The sequence below is a fragment of the Piliocolobus tephrosceles genome, chromosome 11, assembly GCF_002776525.5.
Source record: "Piliocolobus tephrosceles isolate RC106 chromosome 11, ASM277652v3, whole genome shotgun sequence".
Lineage (NCBI taxonomy): Eukaryota > Metazoa > Chordata > Mammalia > Primates > Cercopithecidae > Piliocolobus > Piliocolobus tephrosceles.
This window is the reverse complement of record NC_045444.1, coordinates 45,449,380-45,469,020: the sequence shown is the minus strand read 5'-3', so window position 1 is coordinate 45,469,020 and position 19,641 is coordinate 45,449,380. Positions and strand designations below refer to the sequence as shown.

Sequence of the window (19,641 nt, the reverse complement as noted above, 5' to 3'; positions counted from 1 at the left end):
CAGCAAAATAAGATACCACAAACAAGGTCTTTGAGACACAAGATGAGAGAAAAAAAATGGAGTAGCAAAACATCAACTCAAGCATTTTAGGCAGATTATAAAACTATGCTTTGTTTAAATAAAGAGAAATTTGAAAAATACAGGCAAGCAACAGGAAACTGCAATAAGAACACTTTTTAACAAATACACAATAGCCATAATATAAACAACACTACGAGGATAAGACACCCAAAATGGAAGACATTATGTAAGATAATTGGCCTTGACTCTTTAGAAATCCTCCATGGCTGGGTATAGTGGCTCATGCCTGTAATCCCAGCACTTTGGGAGGCGAGGCAGGAGGATCACGAAGTCATGAGTTCAAGATCAGCCTGGCCAATATGGTGAAACTCCATCTCTACTCAGAATACAAAAATTAGTGGGGCATAGTGTCAAGTGCCTGTAATCCTAGCTACCTGGGAGGCTGAGGCAGGAGAATCGCCTGAATCAGGAGGCGGAAGTTGCAGTGAGCCGAGATCACACCACTGCACTCCAGCCTGGGCAACAGAGCAAGACTCTGTCTTGGGTTGGGGCGGGGGGAACTCCACCAATATTCTTGGCCTCATACTAAGCACTAGGCAGTGGCAGTCCACTACCGGAATACTCTGAGGGTAAATAAAGCAATAATAAAGCTCATACCCATCTCAACTATAGACAAAACAAAGTCAACCCATCATACTGATGCCCCAACAGAAGTAGAATATGCCCATATCAATGCATAAATATTATTTATTTCAGTCTCTAATCTGTCCTTAGTTTAGCACTCAGTCAAAACTTATACGATGCACAAAAATGCAAGGAAGAAAAAAATCAATCCATTACACCAAGAGATAAAATGGCAGAAGCAGACCAAGATTCGGCCCTAATGTCAACAAATGAGCAAACTGATGGGCTTAACAGAAGACTAGGTAAAACTGAAAAACTGGGGGAGGAGGAAATAAGCTAGAAAAAAAATCCCCCCAAACTCAATTAGTATTAGGATTATTAAAGGAAGAGACATGTTGGCTCCACGGGTGAGGACCCAAAGTCATGGAAATGGATAAAAGGCAGATTCAATACATACTTCTTAAGTCAGAAAGGATTTACCTAACAACTGGGAAAGGAGGGAATTATTTATAATACTGATGAAGAACGAACATTTTACTGTTTCTCTTTCAGGGGGTTGGGAGGGGGTGGGGTGGGGGGGGGGTGGTCAACGAAGCACACCAAGATTACTTGGTTTTAAAGAATGAGCTGTCTGGCCGGTTGTGGTGCCTTCCAGCACTGTGGGAGGCCAGGGCAGGATTGTTTGAGGCCAGGAGTTCAAGACCAGCCTGGGTAACATATTGAGACCCCGTCTCTAGAAAAAATATTTTTAAAAAAGAATAAGCAGACCAGCCTGGCCAACATGGTGAAACCCCGTCTCTACTAAAAATACAAAAAAAAAATTAGCCGGGTGGTAGTGATGCACGCCTGTAATCCCAGCTACTCGGGAACTGAGGCAGGAGAATTGCTTGAGCCTGGGGAGGTGAAGGTTGTAGTGAACGGAGATCGCGCCACTGCACTCAGAGTAAGACACTATCTCAAAATAATAATAATAATAATAAGCAATCAATCAGAAGTGCCCAGAAGGTCCAGGAGAATGCTGGAAATAAAGTTTTGAAAACACGACAGCAGTGTGGCTGACAGTAAATTTTTCAGTTACATACACTGATTTATTTACTTTTTTCCAGATATATATGCTACCTGCTTGCCTTCTACTTGTACTGTACCTTCTATTTGGCACTCTTCCCACCAACTTATCTCTAGTGGAATTTGGGGTACTATGAAAAAGTAAACTGAAAAACTTCAGGCAGTTTAAGAAAACATTAGGAGGAAAGGAGTTCTACCAATTACCCTACTTAAGATTAAAGCTTTCTCTGACCACAACCACAAGCTGCCTACCAGGTAGAGCTTGGATTTTTAGTTTACCAAATTTGGAAAGCTGTGAATTCCTAAAAGCAGTACAATGTCCAAAAGTTTTTCTTTGATTCTGCTTATGAAGATTTTTCTCAAGTATTATGTATCCCCTTCCATTATGCTACAGATCACTATGTCCCATTATTACAATAATGGCCTTGTTCAGATATCTGTCAAGAGTCACACAGTAGTCATAAAATAACCAGCCTAACAAAAATGCCTCAGCCGTATTAACACATGCTACCTCCCACACCTAAAAGTCTTTTACTGTATGTTAATGTATTAACAAATATGTATTTAATATATTAAATTCGTATCACATTTTTTTCCAAAATAGAAAACTGAGGCTAGGCTAGGCAGGAAATAAGTTAATCTTTGCCTAATTTTTGTACATCAGCCAATTTCTATTTGTAGAAATATGCTAGTTGAGTGGAAGCTTTAAAGTCTGCCCCTCACTTGGTATACTTGGGTATGACTCTAGGTATAAACAAATGCTTAATTTCCTCACCTATAAAATGGTGATAATGATAGTATCAACTTCACAGGTATATTGTGAGGTTTGCTGGCACACAGAATGTGTTCAGCAAATACTATTATTAACCAATACCACCAGCGTGAAGGTTTTCATATAAACAGCTCAGTAGAAATTTTGTTGGCTTTTTCATTATTTGAAATTTGTCTTTAACACATAGTAAAACATCTTTCAAAGTCATTCAGATTTATGTACAGGATATTCACTGCAGGGTAAAGAAACCTATACAGGATTACTTATATTAAGTATACGCATTAAACAATTGGAAAGAAATAGCCATTTTTATCATTTTACTGTTATCTCGGGTGATGGCATTATTGATGTGTTTTTTCTTCTTTACACTTAGTTTTCAAAAAATTTCTTTAATGTACTTTGTTAACTGAGGGCAACAATTATTTGCCAGAGGAAAAGGCATTTTTTAAATAATTTGTATTACATAAGTTCTAAGGAGAAGAATTCCCATTCTAACTTGCTGGTTTACAGCCTTAGTAGCTACATACCACAAAGTAGTAAATACTAAGTAATACTCTTCTAGTAAAGACTAAGTGAAAGATAAAGTTAAAACACCTCACAAAACGAAGTTCAGATTACCTGAGTATGACTTAAAGTTTTTATCATGAAAAATTTTAAACATACACAAATAATGAGCTTCCATGTACCAATCAAGTCTTCAACTATTATCCACATTCAACCTCTCTAACCTATTTTACCAACCACTCTATTATTTTAAAGCAATCCCAAGCATGACATTTTTGAGGCTATCTATTCTTATAGTCGTCTAAAGAACCTATGGTAAATTACAAAATATGGCTACAAATTTCCCCCATCCTAGTATTAGCCCCCTTTGTAATGCAATGTTGCTGCTCTGCCTAGGACGAGGCAGTCTTACTTCCCCACCCCAGTCTTGCGTGACTAAGAGAATGGATTGTGACATTGTAAGATTTGCAAGGTTGTAAGAGGTCTTACAAGCTTCCCTTAGAATGTTGTCCCAAGACTCCTGTGTCATAAATGATCACATAGAGCAAGGCCTATATGTCCACCAACAGTAGCTGCCAAATATGAGTGATGCCATCTTGGACCTCCCCGCCTGGGAAATCCTCCAGCTGAATGCTGGTACATGAGGAGCAAACCCCGGCGAAATCAATAGAACTGCCCAACAGGCAACTAGAACTGTAAAAACCAGTTGTTTCAATCCACTAGGTTTTGAGGTGGTTCGTTATGCAGCCATAGAGCAAAGCTTCATAACTTACCCTTATTTTCTACTGTTACCATACTATTATCTTATGCTGGCAGTCTCTGTAAACTCTGATTTTAACTGAGTCTAACTGGGGAATTATCTTAAATATCCAAGGAAGATTATAGGTATTGAATTACTAAAAGTACACCACTACTATAGGATAAACTCACGGCACAAAGGCCAGAGTAACCACACAAAATACCAATGTAATCTTTCTTTCTTATTTTTTTTTTTTTTGGAGACAGGGTCTCACTCTGTTGCCCAGGTCAGAGTGCAGTGGTGCAATCACTGCAGCCTCGACCTCCTGGGTTCAAGTGCTCCTCCCACCTCAGCCTCCTGAGTAGCCTGGACTACAGGCACGCACCACCATACCCAGCTAGTTTTTGTATTGTTTTTCACTAGAGACAGGGTTTCCCCATGTTGCCCAGACTGGTCTTGAACTCCTGAGCTCAAGCAATCTGCCTGTCTCCGCCTCCCAAAGTGCTGGGGTTACAGGAGTGAGCTACCATGCCCAGCCCCAATGCAGTATTTCAAGAGTCTTGCAGAAATACAAACGCACAGTTATAATTTCATTATTTACATATACTTTGCATATCCTTTTCTTAAAAAAAAATTTGCTTCTAAGGAATTTTTTTTTCTTAGTGGGAAATCATAGTAAATATGGAGACTTGGAAGCTAAGGGTGGGTCAATGAGGGAATCACTTTGAAAGTACACAACATTTTGGGCCTTAAAATGAAAAAGTCTCTTAATTTTTAGCTGACAAATATTTAAAACACAAAAATATGGTATGCCCAAATCTTAAAAAATTAGAAAAAACTTTAATAACCCATGAGAAAATATGACTATGATGTTAAGTCTACACTACACCACTTTAAAAGACAAACTGTTCTCCTTGAAGTGAATTTAATCTCTAAGCATCAAGTTTCGATCTTCATTCACTGAGTGGAAACCATTTTAGGGTTCTTTCTACAAAGTGTGAAACATCACACTAATGTACAATGATCATAAGGGAAAGATAACTACTTTTAAGGTTCAAAACTTGCCTTCTTTTTAAGCTGTTGACAAAAATGGGTGTAGAGCAGCAAGCAGGTGATTTTAAAACCAGGTGTTCGACTTACCTAGTCTAACCAGTAGAGTCAGAGAAATATATTTGAGGGCAGGAAAAACCAGCTCTGACCATGTAAGTTCATGCCAGGGCAGAAAAGTTGAAAATTAAGATTAATGAAAATTAAACCCTGGCATGCTGTTACTCACACTCAGGCCTGTAATCACAGCACTTTGGGAGGCTGAGGTGAGAGGATTCCTTGAGCTAAGGAGTTGGAGACTAGCCTGGGAAACATGGTGAAATCCTGTCTCTATAAAAAAATATAAAAATTGGTCAGACATGGTGGCGCAACCAGCTACCTAGGAGACTGAGGTGGGAGAACTGCTTGAGTTTGGGAGACTGGGGCTGCAGCAGCCTGAGAAACAGAGTGAGACCCTGCCACAAAAAAAATAAAATAAAACTATTAACCCCACCCAACCTAAACTCTCAAATTATAATTTCATCCTCCCCAATCTCAGACTTTTTGGCTTATCCTATTATTAGGAAATACTGTATATTAAGATAAATTTTTTGACAGCAATTGAATTCTGCTTTGGTGAATTCAAGTAATCTTAGTATGAACTTAAAATCCAATTCCTTTTAAATTGTAATCATTCTAATATGATCAGTTGATTCACTTATTTAACAGTTAAAAGCTTCGTTAATTTAATTTGTTTAAAAGTGAAGTCTAACGCAACACCGCGCATTTCATTCATGCATGTCCCACTGTTCTTTATTACTGGCACTTAATTATCTGTGGTAATAGAAGGATGTATCAGCAAAGATCACCTAAAAATATTTTTATTTTGTTAAGAACACAATAGCTCTCCATTCCACAGCATAGAGCACTAACATTATTTTTATTTTTTAAGACAGGGTATCCCTCTGCGGTGCTGGCTGGAGTGCAGTGGAGCTGTATCATACTTCACTGCAGTCTCTCCAATTCGTGAGCTCAAATGATGGTCCTGCCTCAGCAGCCCAAGTAGCTAGTAGTAGCAGTGTGCACCACTACACCCGCACCATAATGCCCGTAGAGATGGGGTCTTTGTGGCCTCGCTGGTCTCAAACTCCTGGCTTTAAGCGATCCTCCCACCTTGGCCTCCCAAAGTGATGGAATTACAGGAGTGAGCCACCACACCCAGACACTAATTTCCTAGCACAGTACAGAAAGTCTTTTATGTCAGGCTCTAACTTACCATTCAATGTATGTTTCAGCTACAGGAACAAATCATGAATTCCTAAAACAAACCATAATATCATGACTTTGCACAGTTTATCAAAGTCCTGGTGATCCTTCACATCTTAGTTCAAACAATAAATAAACCCTGTAAACTTTCCAAGAGTAAGCACCCCTCCCCTATGCTCCCATAGAATTACTGTACAGTCATACTAAGATAATAATAGTTGTTTATACATTAGTCTGATGACTAAACAGTGAGTTGTGGAGGGCAGATGCCATATCAAGCTCATTCTTGTAATGTGAAGCTCTCCATAATTCGTAATTTGACTACAATAAATTACAAATTATCCAAAAATGTTTAAAGATATTTGACAGATTTTGCATTATAAAATTATTTTCCAACAATAAAATGTCCAAATGTAGACAATTCTTGAACATAAAGCAGATAAAGAGTTGTGTAAGGTGGGTATGGAGCGGACTAAAAATTGGCTACATGAGAGTCATGCATGACTTCTGTGTCCAGTTTGTTACCTGACACCTTCATGTAGAACATAATCTGGGCATCCTCGTGCTTTATCTGGGAAAATAAGCCCTCTTCCAAGGTGGCAGAAAAAAGAAACCATTTGTACTTGAATAAGTAGGAATTCTTATTCAAGACACCTGACCCAGCACGAAACTGGAAAAAAACCAAGATTAGTATTATGTCCCCCCAGTGACTGCTTCACACACCACCTCAGCAAATTTATCCTCTCTAGAAATGAACTGCCATGTTTCTGAGACAATCTCATGAACATAAACAACTACGGCAAAAATCAAGACTCAAACCCAGGTCTTCTGAGTCTGGTGCTACTGCCTCATGCACCAGTCCTGTCTCCCGAAATACTATAGAGCTGTTAAATAAAAATATTATACTGACCTCATTTCTCAAACAAACTTTTTGCTACCTCAAGAAAAAGATCTAGTTACACTACATGTGTTCCTTCATAATAACTGTACACTATTGGATTTTTAAATCGAAAATTCATCTTTAACCCTACATCTTGGTTCTGGACAGAAACGTGGAGATTTAAAATAATATGCAACCAGAAAAATATCTAATCAATCATACAAAATAGGGGAAAAAATCTCGCCAAATTCAGTTTTGACACATTTAACTAATAGTACCAAACAACATTAGTCGTGACAAATTTAGTACCCAGATAGAGACATTCCCAATATATTTACTTTGGTACTTGGGAAAAAGTATTAAGTGCAGCATTTTGGGGTGAGTGGGTGGACACATTCATCTTCAATACGCAGTTTCACCAAAATGAGGGAGTTTCCTACTCCCAGCGCCTTCCATATTTTTACTTCTTAGGCCAACAGGTCCATTTTTAATACAAACACCTACTTTGAGTTGCAGAACCCACAATTCACCACAACACAAAAATAACTCTCAGGGCGTCACGATATTCAAAAACTGACGTTACCAATAAGATAATCTTGGCCGAATCTAAGGCGCTGTCGAAGTCACTTCGACTCGAGGCCGGGCTGGCCGAGCCGGAGCCCTGCCCACCTTTGCCCCGCGCTCACCCGCGAGCTCACGCGCGACGCCTGCGGCCCCCAGGGCTCCAAGGACCCCCCCGCCCCGCGGCCCAAGAGGCCGCCCCGCGCCAAAAGAGGGCTCAGGCCTCTTCCCCTCACCCACCACACGTTCCTGAGATAGACACACTATCTGTCCCCTCCACCCGCCACAAACTCCACCACCCGACAAAAGACCCCTGGCAGAGGAGGCCTGTGGAGTGATCCCCTTCGCACCGGTGGCCCCGGACCAAGCTCCTCCACCTCATCCTGAGAGGAAGCGGCCTCCGCGTCCCCAGGCCTCTTCGTTTCCTCCCCTCCCCCACTCGCGGCCTGGTCCCGAACTAGCTCCCGGGACGAAGAACGAACTCCGCAGCTCATTACCCTGGCTCCTGAGCCGGCACTGACCAGTGCGCGTCCTGCTCGCAGCGACCCGCACCGCCGCCTTCCTCCTTGGAGTTCTAGGCCTGTGACTGAGGAAAAGCAGTCAGCAGCAAAGCACAATGGCGCCCGCCCCTCTCCCGGATCCGGCGCAGAACCAGCCGCCACCGTTAAGTGCCCCTCCCTGCTCCTCCTCCCCCCACTTCGCGGACTTCCTGGCTTCTCGCGAGAGTGGCGGAGCTGCGGGGACCGAGAGCTGCGGGCGGGCTGGAGGTACCCCACCGCGGGGTGGTGCTCTGACTGCGGGAACCGTTGAAGAGGTGCCCCCGGGGAGTCAGCGAGGCGCCACTGGTAAGCGGCAGCGGCTGGCTGGCTGGCGTACCGGCAGCTGGGCTGGCGAGTGTGCGGGCGTCGGGCGCTGGAGGCCCGGCCCTGGGTGGCTGTCCCCGCCCGGCTAGCGTCTCAGAGCCAGCCCCTTCCCTCCCGGGCGCCGGGTCCCCGCCCACAGGCCAACCTGCAGGGCCCCGTGCTGGAAATAACGCCCAGCTCGTTGGCTTTTTTTTCTTTTTCTGGCGCTTGGTAAGTGGCGCACTGAATGTTGAATTGAATCAAGCACTGCCTTTTCCGACCTACCCTTCCCTGCTTGCTTCCCTGCCCTCCCTGTGTGATCTGACCGCAAGCTCTTTCCCTTAAGAGTTGGAGCCGGTTTGTCCAACCTTGTGATAATTTCCTTGTGGTAAGTAAATCTTGGTGATGGTGATCATGTCTTTTAAAATCTTGATAGTAACCTTTAATAGCGTAGCCATCGATTTTGCAGTAAACAAATTCACCTATTTAGAAAGAGGGAGGAAAATTGTGAGGTGAATGGTGTGGTGAATATTAGATGAAACTTTCAAAGAACTGTAAATGTGGCAAACTAAGATGTAAATGAGTACTTATTTCCAATAAATAAAAGGAAATAGTTTAGGGAAAAGCTACATCTAAATATGTGGAAATATTTAGATGATATGTTGATTTGGAATACTGAATCAAAAGTTTTTTAATGGAAAAGATCAGTTATTGAAACTTGGAAGAATACTGAAAGGCACTTGGTTTTTTTTAATGACCTATTTTGTTAGGGTATTAAAAGCTATCCTTTGGATCCAAATAATTCCAATAAGTGAAACACAGTGTTTCTATGTATTTGTCATTACATCAGAAGGGAATGGAGTATCAATCACTATCCTTATTTTACTGTCCTGGGGACAAACGACTGTACATGTTTCACTATGATAAATTCTAAAATACAATAAATTTTAAAGATTTAAAGTTTAGTATTTTAAGTTGGCATGTAAGTGCCAATCTAACTTTTAGGATATGAAATGAAAATAAGCATCTGGTATGGGGTAAAGTGAACAGAGATTACTTTTGAGGAAATTAATTTGCCCTTTAAATAAAAATAATTTTTTTCCAGCCTGTTCGAGTGCCCCTGCATTATTGTGGTTATAGATACACGGATGTATACACCCTGAAGAACCAGACTATATGGGTTCAAATTCCAGCCCTGCCTCTTACTACCTTTGTTATCTCAAGCAATTCCTTCATCTTGCTAAACCTAGGTTTCCTGTAAAACGGGATTAATAACAGTACCCATGCCCTATAGGGTTGTTTAGATGAGATAATGCATCAGTTCCTGAAACACAGTAAGCATTCCATAATTGTAAGCTATTACATTCCATGTCTAAACCACCAATAATATTTTCTCTTTCTGTGACTTAATATTACATAGGTCCCTTAGACATCTTCTCAAGATTATGCTAAGAGAAATGACTGCACCCTCTTCCTGAGCTATGGCAGTCAGACCTGGCAGTGGTAACTACTCTACAGAACTCCCAAACCTGGCAAGGATGGTGCAGATTGTGGCAGATTATGGCTTTGTCTCCACCCAGCACTGATGATATTATGAAGTGAGTATGACACCAATTTCATAGGCTAAACAGAACTTCTGATTTTTTATTAGTGCTAGTAAATAAAGACCACTGATGAATATGTTTTTATTATTTAAGAATGGTTATTGTGTTTCTTTTTAATGTACTCTCTCTGATTTTAGTATTCAGGTAATTATCGTGAGTGATAAATAATTATTGAGATTTTGCTACGGTAAAGACATTTTGCAGCCGGGCGTGATGGCTCACGCCTGTAATCCCAACACTTTGGGAGGCCAAGGTGGGTGGATCATGAGGTCAGGAGATGGAGACCATCCTGGCTAACATGGTGAAACCCTGTCTCTACTAAAAATACAAAAAATTAGCCGGGCATGGTGGCAGGCGCCTATAGTCCCCGCTACTTGGGAGGCTGAGGCAGGAGAATCGCTCGAACCCAGGAGGCGGAGGTTACAGTGAGCCGAGATCACACCACTGCACTCCAGCCTGAGTGGCAGAATGAAATTCCATCTCAAAAAAAAAAAAAAGACATTTTGCTAGGAATTATGGATGTGAATAGGTAAAACATGGTCATGGAAAATGACGATAGTTTCTTAACTAAAAATCATTACAAAGTGATTTGACAGGCAAGTGTTTGAAGTCAGAACTGTTCCAGACAATCTAGACACCATGTTTGCCTTTTATCCACAGAGTTCTCCCACTTGACCTTTCCCTGCTAAACTTTTTATCCTTTATGAGTGACTCTGACGTACCTTTCTGTATCTAAATATCTTTGTTCACCACTTGCCCTCACCACTCATCTTAGTTTTCATTTTTGAACTTGGCTTCTTCTCTTAAGTTAGCGTCTTATTGACTATTACTAATTTTTCCCCTTTTATTTTATAAACTTGTCTGTCATTTACCCATGGTCATGCAGCCCTTTACTCTTAGGTTTTGTTTTTTTTTTGAGACGGAGTCTCACTCTGCTGCCCAGGCTGGAGTGCTGTGGCCGGATCTCAGCTCACTGCAAGCTCCGCCTCCTGGGTTTACGCCATTCTCCTGCCTCAGCCTCCCGAGTAGCTGGGACTACAGGCGTCCGCCACCTCGCCAGGCTGATTTTTTGTATTTTTTAGTAGAGACGGAGTTTCACCGTGTTAGCCAGGATGGTCTCGATCTCCTGACCTCGTGATCCGCCCGTCTCGGCCTCCCAAAGTGCTGGGATTACAGGCTTGAGCCACCACACCCGGCCTACTCTTAGGTTTTGAGTATTTCTTTCACCTGATAGCTTAGAATGCTCGTTCAGATACTGAATTTCAAAGTTCTTGTTTTCCCCTCTTTTATTCATCCCACAACCTAACTTTCTAAAAAGCTTCTCTTTGGTAAGGGCAGTTGTAGAGATATCCTTTACTTTGCATAAATGGTGGTACATTGAAAAGATGTGGTTACATTTGCCTTTTGCAAATCATATAATTTTTTATTGATACATAGTATTTTTATATATTTATGGGGTACGTGGGATATTTTGTTACATACATAGAATGTGTAATGATCAAGTCAAGGTATTTAGGATAACCATCATCTAGAGCATTTATGACTTCTATGTTGGTAGTATTTCAAGTCTTCCCTTCTAGCTATTTTGAAATAATACAATATGATGTTGTTAACCATAGTCACTCTACTATCAAACATTAGAACTTACTCCTTTTATCCAACTTTATATTTGTACCCATTAACCATCTTCTTTTTGTCCCCACCCCCCACCACACACATACCCTTCGCAGCCTCTGGTAACTATTGTTCTACTGTCTACCTGCCTGAGAACAACTTGTTCAGGTGATCCGCCTGCCTCGGCCTCCCAGTGTGCTGATTACAGGCGTGAGCCATCGTGCCTGTCCGAGGATCCCTGCTTCTTTTTTTTTTTTTATTTTTTTATCCAGCCCAAAATGTCATGAGGACTTCTAAGGGATATATTACTTAAAGGTCCATTGTTTTAAGTCTTTGATGTAAGGAATTCCTTTCATAACAAAAATAATAAACTCTTGATTTAGTGCCTTTATACATTTTTATTTTCCCCACATCAAGTTTTATTTAAAGTTGCCACATTTAATACATGAATATCCAAAACATTCTGTTGGTTGATTTCTGCTGGATTAGCATCAAAAACTTTCAATTCTCCAAGCCAATATTTAAAAGAATATAGAGGCCAGATGTAGTGGCTCAAGCCTATAATCCCAGGACTGTGAGAGGCTGAGTCAGGAAGATGCTTGAGACCAGCTTGGGCAACAAAGCAAGGCCCCATCTCTACAAAAAAATTTTAAAAATTAGCCTTGTGTGTATTGGTGCATGCCTATAATCCCAGCTACTTGGGAGGCTGAGGCAGGAGGATTGCTTGAACCCAGGAAGGTGAGGCTTCCAGTGAGCGGTGATCGTGTCACTGCATTCAGGCTTGGGTGACAGACTCTGTCTCTAAATAAATAAATAAATACATACATACATAAAAGGATATTAAAACACATAGAGTACTGTCTTGAAACCCTCTCTGAGAAACCTCTCTTACATCTAAGCTTACAGTCTAGATCTCACTGCTTCTAGAAAGATCATTCCTGCTTTTAGTTGCTCTAGAATATCTGGCCTCACCAGGAATAATCCCCAATTTGTGGAACACTTGGAATTCAAACCTTGCACACTGTCTGAAATATATAGAATGCTTAAGAAAAGCAGATACATTTTATTCATGTTTTTAAGTACATGAGTCCTCATTCCATTTCTCAGGCTGGAGTGCATGGTAGTACCATCATAGTTCACTGCAGCCTCAAACTTCTAGGCTAAAGCTGTCCCCTGCCTCAGCCTCCTGAGTGGCTGTGACTACAGGTGTGCCACCACTGTGTGGGGCTAGTTGTTTTTAAATTTTTTGCTGCCCAGGCTGGTCCTGAACTCCAAGCCTCAAGTGATCCTCCCTCCCCAGCCTCCCAAAGTGCTGGAATTACAGGCATCAGTACCACATCCAGTTAACAGCTATATTTTATTTTATTTATTTATTTATTTTGGAGACAGAGTCTCATTCTTGTCTCCCAAGCTGGAATGCAGTGGCTCAATCTCGGCTCACTGCAACCTCTGCCTCCCAGGTTCAAGCAATTCTCCTGCCTCAGCCTCCCGAGTAACTCAGATTACAGGTGCCTGCCATCATGCCAGGCTAATTTTTCTATTTTTAGTAGAGATGGGGTTTCACCATGTTGGCCAGACTGGTCTCAAACTCCTGACCTAAGGTGATCCTCCCAAAGTGCTTGGCCTCCCAAAGTGCTGGGATTACAGGCATGAGCCACCGCACCCGGCCAACAGCTATACTTTATTATTGTTTTTAATAGAGATGAGGTCTCAGTATGTTGCTCAGGGTGGTCTTGAACTCCTGGCCTCTCATGATCCTCCTGCCTTGGCCTCCCAAAGTGCTGTGATTATAGGTGTGATCCACCATGCCCAGCCTTATTTTTTTATTATTGATAAAACCAGGAGTTGGAAAACTGTGGTAAACGGGCCAAATGTAGCCCACTACCTGTTATTTTAAATACTTTTATTGGAACACAGGCATGCCCGTTAGATTATGTATTGTCTGTTGTTGCGTATTATATAGTAGGGTTCTCCAGAGAAACAGAACCATAGTATACAATACATTATCTGTCTGTGAAGATACTTATTTTAAGGAATTAGCTCACGTAATTGTGGAAGCTGACAAGTTTGAAATTTGTAGGGCAGGTTCACAGGCTGGAAACTAAGATCAGAGGTGATGCTGCATTCTTAAGGCAGGATTTCTTTTCTAGGAAACTTCAGTTTTTGCTCTTAAGGCTGATTGGATGAGGCCCAGCAACATTATCAAGAGTAATCTCTTTAAAGTCTACAGATTATAGCTATTAACCACTTCTACAAAATACCTTCACAGCAGCCCAGATTAATGCTACTTAAGTAACTGGGTACTCTAGCCTTGCCAAGCTGTCATATAAAATTAACCATCACAGTTTAACTGCTTTCACCCTACAACGACAATAGTTTAGTAGTTGTGACAGAGATGGTATGACTTAGAAATCCTAAAATATTTAGTACAGAAAGTTTGCTGACCTCTGGAGTAGACCATAAAACCAAATTGAACTAACCTCTGTTCCTGTAATAGAGTTCAGTCAAATGTACACGTGTGCATGCATGTGCGCACACACAACACACAGACACACACAGACACACACGAACTTCAGAATTATAATAATCAAAGACTATGCTTGGCCTCCATGACCACTTCAGATTACATTTTTTTGAGATTGGAAGCAGAAGGGGATACTGATATAAATTGCTTGAGCATTCCTTCTGCCAAGTTAGGCAGCATCCTGTTTTATCTTAAATTTTTTTTCATGTTCACATATGTGTACAATTTTATAAAAAGCTTTGTATGTGATTGTATCATACCTACTATTTTAGTGTAGTCCTTCTCTTTTCCGTTTTTCACCTTTTCCTTGCCTTTTTCTTTTCCTTTTTAATTTGGCTCTTCTGCCTCTATCTACTACTGCACAAACATCCTTTACAGCTCATGTTGACAAACTACTATGTATCTTCCCACCTTATTTTCTGCATGGTCACACAATCATAAAAGAGTGTGTATGTGTGTGTGTGTGTGTGTCTTATATATGTTTACAGAAATACTGGTATTGATGGAGTTTTTTTACCATTTATAAAATGAAATCAAATTTAAGCATGCATCTTCATCTAAGTTTTTTCATTCTATAGTACCTTTTCTCTAAATCCCTATTGATATTTAGTTGTTTAGCCTTTGCTTTTGATTTGTAATAGATATTATCACTATGCTGCTTTCACAGTGTTTTTTTTCATTTCTATTGATTTTACATGTATTTTTTGCCATAGATAGGTTTATATGGTAAAATGTGTCAATGATTTCTTTAATAAGTTCTAGGTTTCCAGTTTGGCTTAAAAAATCTTACTTATCCCTTGATATTATCATGCAGCATCCTACATTTTCCAGATCGTGCTTAATTATTCTCAATTGATCTCTTACATCTTAAAAAATATCATTTTTGTATATGGAATAAGGTAATAGGATCTAATTTTATTTTATTCTCAGTAGATAGCCAGGTGTGCCAGTAGCATTCCTAAATAATCCATTCTTTTCTCTGTAATTAGAAAGACCACCTTTGTCATATATTGAATTTTTAAATTTATGCTGAATATGTTTCTGGGTTTTCTATTCTGAAAACTAAACTATTCAGAACTATAAATGTTAAACTATTCAGAAGACGAAATATTGTTTACCTATCTTTTGAATCTTTCTCATTTATTAATACTGTTCTGTTTTTCTGTCACCTACTTGTTCATTTATAAGAAGTGGTAACTAGGCTAGACGTGGTAGCTCACACCTATAATCCCAGCACTTTGGGAGGCTAAGGTGGGCAGACCACTTGAGCCTGGAGTTTAAGACCAGCCTGGGCCACACAGTGACACCCCATCTCTACAAAAAAATACAAAAATTAGCCAGACGTGAGGCACACACCTGTAGTCAAAGCTACTTAGGGGGCTTAGGCAGGAGAATTGCTTGAGCCGAGGAGGCAAAAGTTTCTGTGAGCTGAGATTGTGCCACTGCACCCCAGCCTGGCATCCTGGGCGACAGAGCAAGACCTTGTCTCCAAAAAAAAAAAACAAAATGAAGAAGACCGGATGAGACTGGGAGTGATGGCTCACGCCTATAATCCTAGCACTTTGGGAGGCCGAGGCGGGTGGATCACGAGGACAGGAGATCGAGACCATTCTGGCTAACATGGTGAAACCCCGTCTCTGTTAAAAATACAAAAAATTAGCTGGGCGTGGTGGCAGGCGCCTGTAGTCCCAGCTACTTGGGAGGCTGAGGCAGGAGAATGGCAAGAACCCAGGAGACGGAGCTTGCAGTGAGCCGAGAATGCACCACTGCACTCCAGCCTGGGTGATGAAGCAAGATCCGTCTCAAAAAATAAATAAATAAGTAAAAGCCGGACGCGGTGGCTCACGCCTGTAATCCCAGCACTTGGGGAAGCTGAGGCGGGTGGATCACCTGAATTCAGGAGTTTGAGACCAGCCTGGCCAACATAGTGAAACCCATCTCTACTAAAAATCCAAAATTAGCTGGGCGTGGTGGTGCACACCTGTAATCTTAGCTACTCGGGAGGCTGAGGCAGGAGAATCACTTGAACCTGGGAGGTGGAGGTTGCAGTGAGCCGAGATCATGCCTTTGCACTCCAGCCGGGGCAGCAAGAGCGAAACTCCATCTCAAAAATAAAGAAAAAAAAGAGCGAGTGAGAGAGGAAGGGAGGGAGGGAGGAAGGAAGGAAATGGTAACTGTGTCCTCCAGAATCACCCAATACACCTAACTGATTTTGCATTATACAGTGCATGTTATACAACCAGCATGCCTAGGAATGATGTTAACTTATTTTTCCCACTATTCCTGTTTCACTTTCTTAGCAGTTGGATAAAGCCATTGAATACATTCACTCCAGTTATTTAGAAACACCTCATCTGTACTTTTGCATATTAATAATTTAAAAACTATATACATACAACGTATGTACTACTTAACTAGTTTCTCAAATAACCCTATTTTTTATCCCAGAGTTCATTCTAAGTTTCTCACCGTGGAGCTTCAATGCTCTTGACAGCAAGCATGCCATTTATACCAAGGACAGTATAGAAGAAATCCTGCATATTTTTCTGTTACATCATCATAAAATGGTATGGGAGTGGTAACACACTTAAAATATTTATCTTATGTTTGTAAGTCTTAACTTTAACATGGCACATAAGCATGTTGGTGGTAATGGTTGATTGTTGTGGTTTGAATACTGTTATCTTTGAAGCTGAGACCTCTGCACTTTTCAAATTTTTCTTTCTTTCTTTTTTTTTTTTGAGACAGGGTCTTGTTTTGTTGCCCAGGCTGGAGCACAGTAGCACGATCACTACTCACTCTAGCCTGGACCTCCTGGGCTCAAGAGATCCTATCACCTCAGCCTTCCAAGTAGCTGGGACTACTGACTGACTTTTGTATTTTCTTTAGTGACAGGGTTTCGCTATGTTGCCAAGGCTGGTCTTGACCTCCAGGGAAGTCAAGCAATCTGCTCACTTCAGCCTTCCAAAGTGCTGGGATTACAGGCGCAAGCCACCACACCTGGCCCAAAATTGAATTTTAATTCTGTTTTTAGTGGCTATGTAACTCAGCGCTTTTTTTGTTTGTTTGCATAGGATTAATTTTGCCTACATTTGTGGGAAAGCTTTTTCTTTTGCAGGGGCGGGGGGTGGATGTGATTATTTCATTGTTTTAAAGTCCATTTATTAAGGTATTTTTTAAACTTATGTTCATCACAAATAGTTACTTAAATGGAAAGTTTTGGCTGGGCGCAGCGGCTCACGCCTATAATCCCAGCACTTTGGGAGGCTGAGGCGGACAGATTACTTGAGGTCAGGAGTTCAAGACCATCCTGGCCAACATGGTGAAATCCTATCTCTACTAAAACAAAATACAAAAATTAGCTGGGTATGGTGGCAGGAGCCTATAATCCAAGCTACTTGGAAATCTGAGGCAGGGAGAATTGCTTGAACCCAGGAAGCGGAGGTTGTAGTAAGTAGAGATTACACCACTGCACTCTAGCCTGGGCAACAGAGTGAGAATCCATCTCAAAAAAAGAAAGTTTTTTTTTTTATTTGAGACAGAGTCTCACTCTGTAGCCCAGGCTGGAGTGCAGTGGCGCAATCTTGGCTCACTGCAAGCTCCTCCTCCCAGGTTCATGCCATTCTCCTGCCTCAGCCTCCCTCCCGAGTAGCTGGGACTACAGGCGCATGCCACCACGCCTAGCTGATTTTTTGTGTTTTTAGTAGAGACGAGGTTTCACTGTGTTAGCCAGGATGGTCTCGATCTCCTGACCTCGTGATCTGCCCACCTCGGCCTCCCAAAGTGCTGGGATTACAGGTGTGAGCCACTGCACCCGGCCAAAAGAAAGAAAGTTTTAAACATGTTTTTGCATATTGGGATCCTAAGATAGGAATGAAAATGTAAAAAACCATTTTATTTTTTTATTTTATTTTATTTTTTTTGAGACGGAGTCTCACTCTGTCGCCCAGGCTGGAGTGCAGTGGCCGGATCTCAGCTCACTGCAAGCTCCACCTCCCGGGTTTACGCCATTCTCCTGCCTCAGCCTCCCAAGTAGCTGGGACTACAGGCGCCCGCCACCTCACCCGGCTAGTTTTTTGTATTTTTTAGTAGAGACGGGGTTTCACCGTGTTAGCCAGGATGGTCTCGATCTCCTGACCTCGTGATCCGCCGTCTTGGCCTCCCAAAGTGCTGGGATTACAGGCTTGAGCCACCACGCCTGGCCAAAACCATTTTAATGAATATTTGATTTCCTTGTAAGCCCTGTAACAGTTTTATAAACATAATGATATGACTGTTTTGCATTAGGCTTCACTTTCTTGTGTTAATAACCAAATACTTTCCGGATCAATCTATTTCGTTATTACCGATAATCAAATTAGAGGACTATTAAAATAAAAATTTTTTTGTAAAGTTTTATGTCAAGACTTTAATGGGATGTATTAATAAGTCATTAATTAAATGGTAGCATTAAAAATTAATTGGGCAGATGAAAATCTGTCTTTTCAAAGTCTGGGTAAAGAGTTTTTAAGTTAAATTTTAATAATTCTTGATAATATCCAGAAATGAAAACAGCTAGTGTTTACTCTTGTCTGTGCTTAGAAGAAAGCTACATAGACATGATTACCATTAATTCTTATTAAAAGAAAAATGTATAGAAAGAACTAAAAATATGATAACACTTTGCTTTTTAATCAACCAAAATGGGAGAAAAACAACTCTTACACATTGAATAGAAGCTTTTACATCTTGCTTAGAAGTTTTTGGTTTTTGCTAGCAGAACCAACTGTAGAATTTAAACTTTGTCAGAACAAAATTAGCACAGATATGTAATGAAAAAAATCTACAAAAATTAAGGTAAATGTGGATATAAAATATAAAATGGCCGGGCACAGTGGCTCATATCTATAATTCCAGCACTTTGGGAGGCTGAGGCAGGCAATCACCTGAGGTCAGGAGTTCAAGACCAGCCTGGCCAACATGGTGAAACTCTTTCTCTACTAAAAATACAAAAATTAGCTGGGCATGGTTGTGTGCGCCTGTAGTCCTTCCTACTCAGGAGGCTAAGGCAGGAGAATTACTGGAACTTGGGAGGTGGAGGTTGCAGTAAGCCAAGATCACGCCACTGCACTCCATCCTGGGCGACAGAGCAAGACTCTGTTTCAAAAAATATATACATACAAAATATATAATGTATTATAAAATATGTTGTGTTATAAAAATATACAATATAAAACATTAAAATATAAAATGTACATTATGTATTATATATACATAAATAAGACTAAAATATGAAGTCAAATTTTAAAACTACAAATATGACTATTAAAAAATACATCATACATTTTTAATTAGTTGTAACAGAACATTTCCCTCTTTTCCCTGAATTTTTTTAAAGTTTGAATTTAGCATCCATCAATCCATAGAGATGAGTAAGTTTCCTCTACTTAAAAAAAAGAAATGATATAGACCCTCAATGCTTAAGAATGAGACTATATACTCTTATTAAAAATCAATAAATACATTAGAGTAGCCTTCATTATTATTTACAGAAATTAATGAGAAGAGGAAAAATAAAAAAAAGAACAGGTTCTGTTTGTGTCTATAATACTTTGTTTTA

The 19,641-nt window shown here is 40.6% G+C and overlaps 2 protein-coding genes across 25 annotated transcripts in view; one reads left to right on the top strand and one right to left on the bottom strand.

The window, feature by feature from the left end:
* The window catches only part of MARCHF7 (membrane associated ring-CH-type finger 7), a 57,572-nt gene extending 49,169 nt beyond the window's left edge, over positions 1-8,403 (bottom strand). For 7 of the 9 annotated variants that reach the window (XR_002732639.3, XR_004229202.1, XR_002732640.3 and 4 more), the window contains exon 1: positions 7,956-8,403. The gene's annotated coding sequence lies outside the window, so the exon portion shown is untranslated. Of the gene's footprint in view, positions 1-6,027; positions 6,070-7,955 lie in introns of all 9 variants that reach the window. The other 2 variants (XM_023217378.3, XM_023217379.3) reach the window with 2 other exon arrangements.
* The window catches only part of BAZ2B (bromodomain adjacent to zinc finger domain 2B), a 430,125-nt gene continuing 418,653 nt past the window's right edge, over positions 8,170-19,641 (top strand). For all 16 annotated transcript variants that reach the window (XR_003309384.2, XR_003309383.2, XM_026454040.2 and 13 more), the window contains exons 1-2: positions 8,170-8,303; positions 9,721-9,898. The gene's annotated coding sequence lies outside the window, so the exon portion shown is untranslated. The remainder of the gene's footprint in view (positions 8,304-9,720; positions 9,899-19,641) is intronic.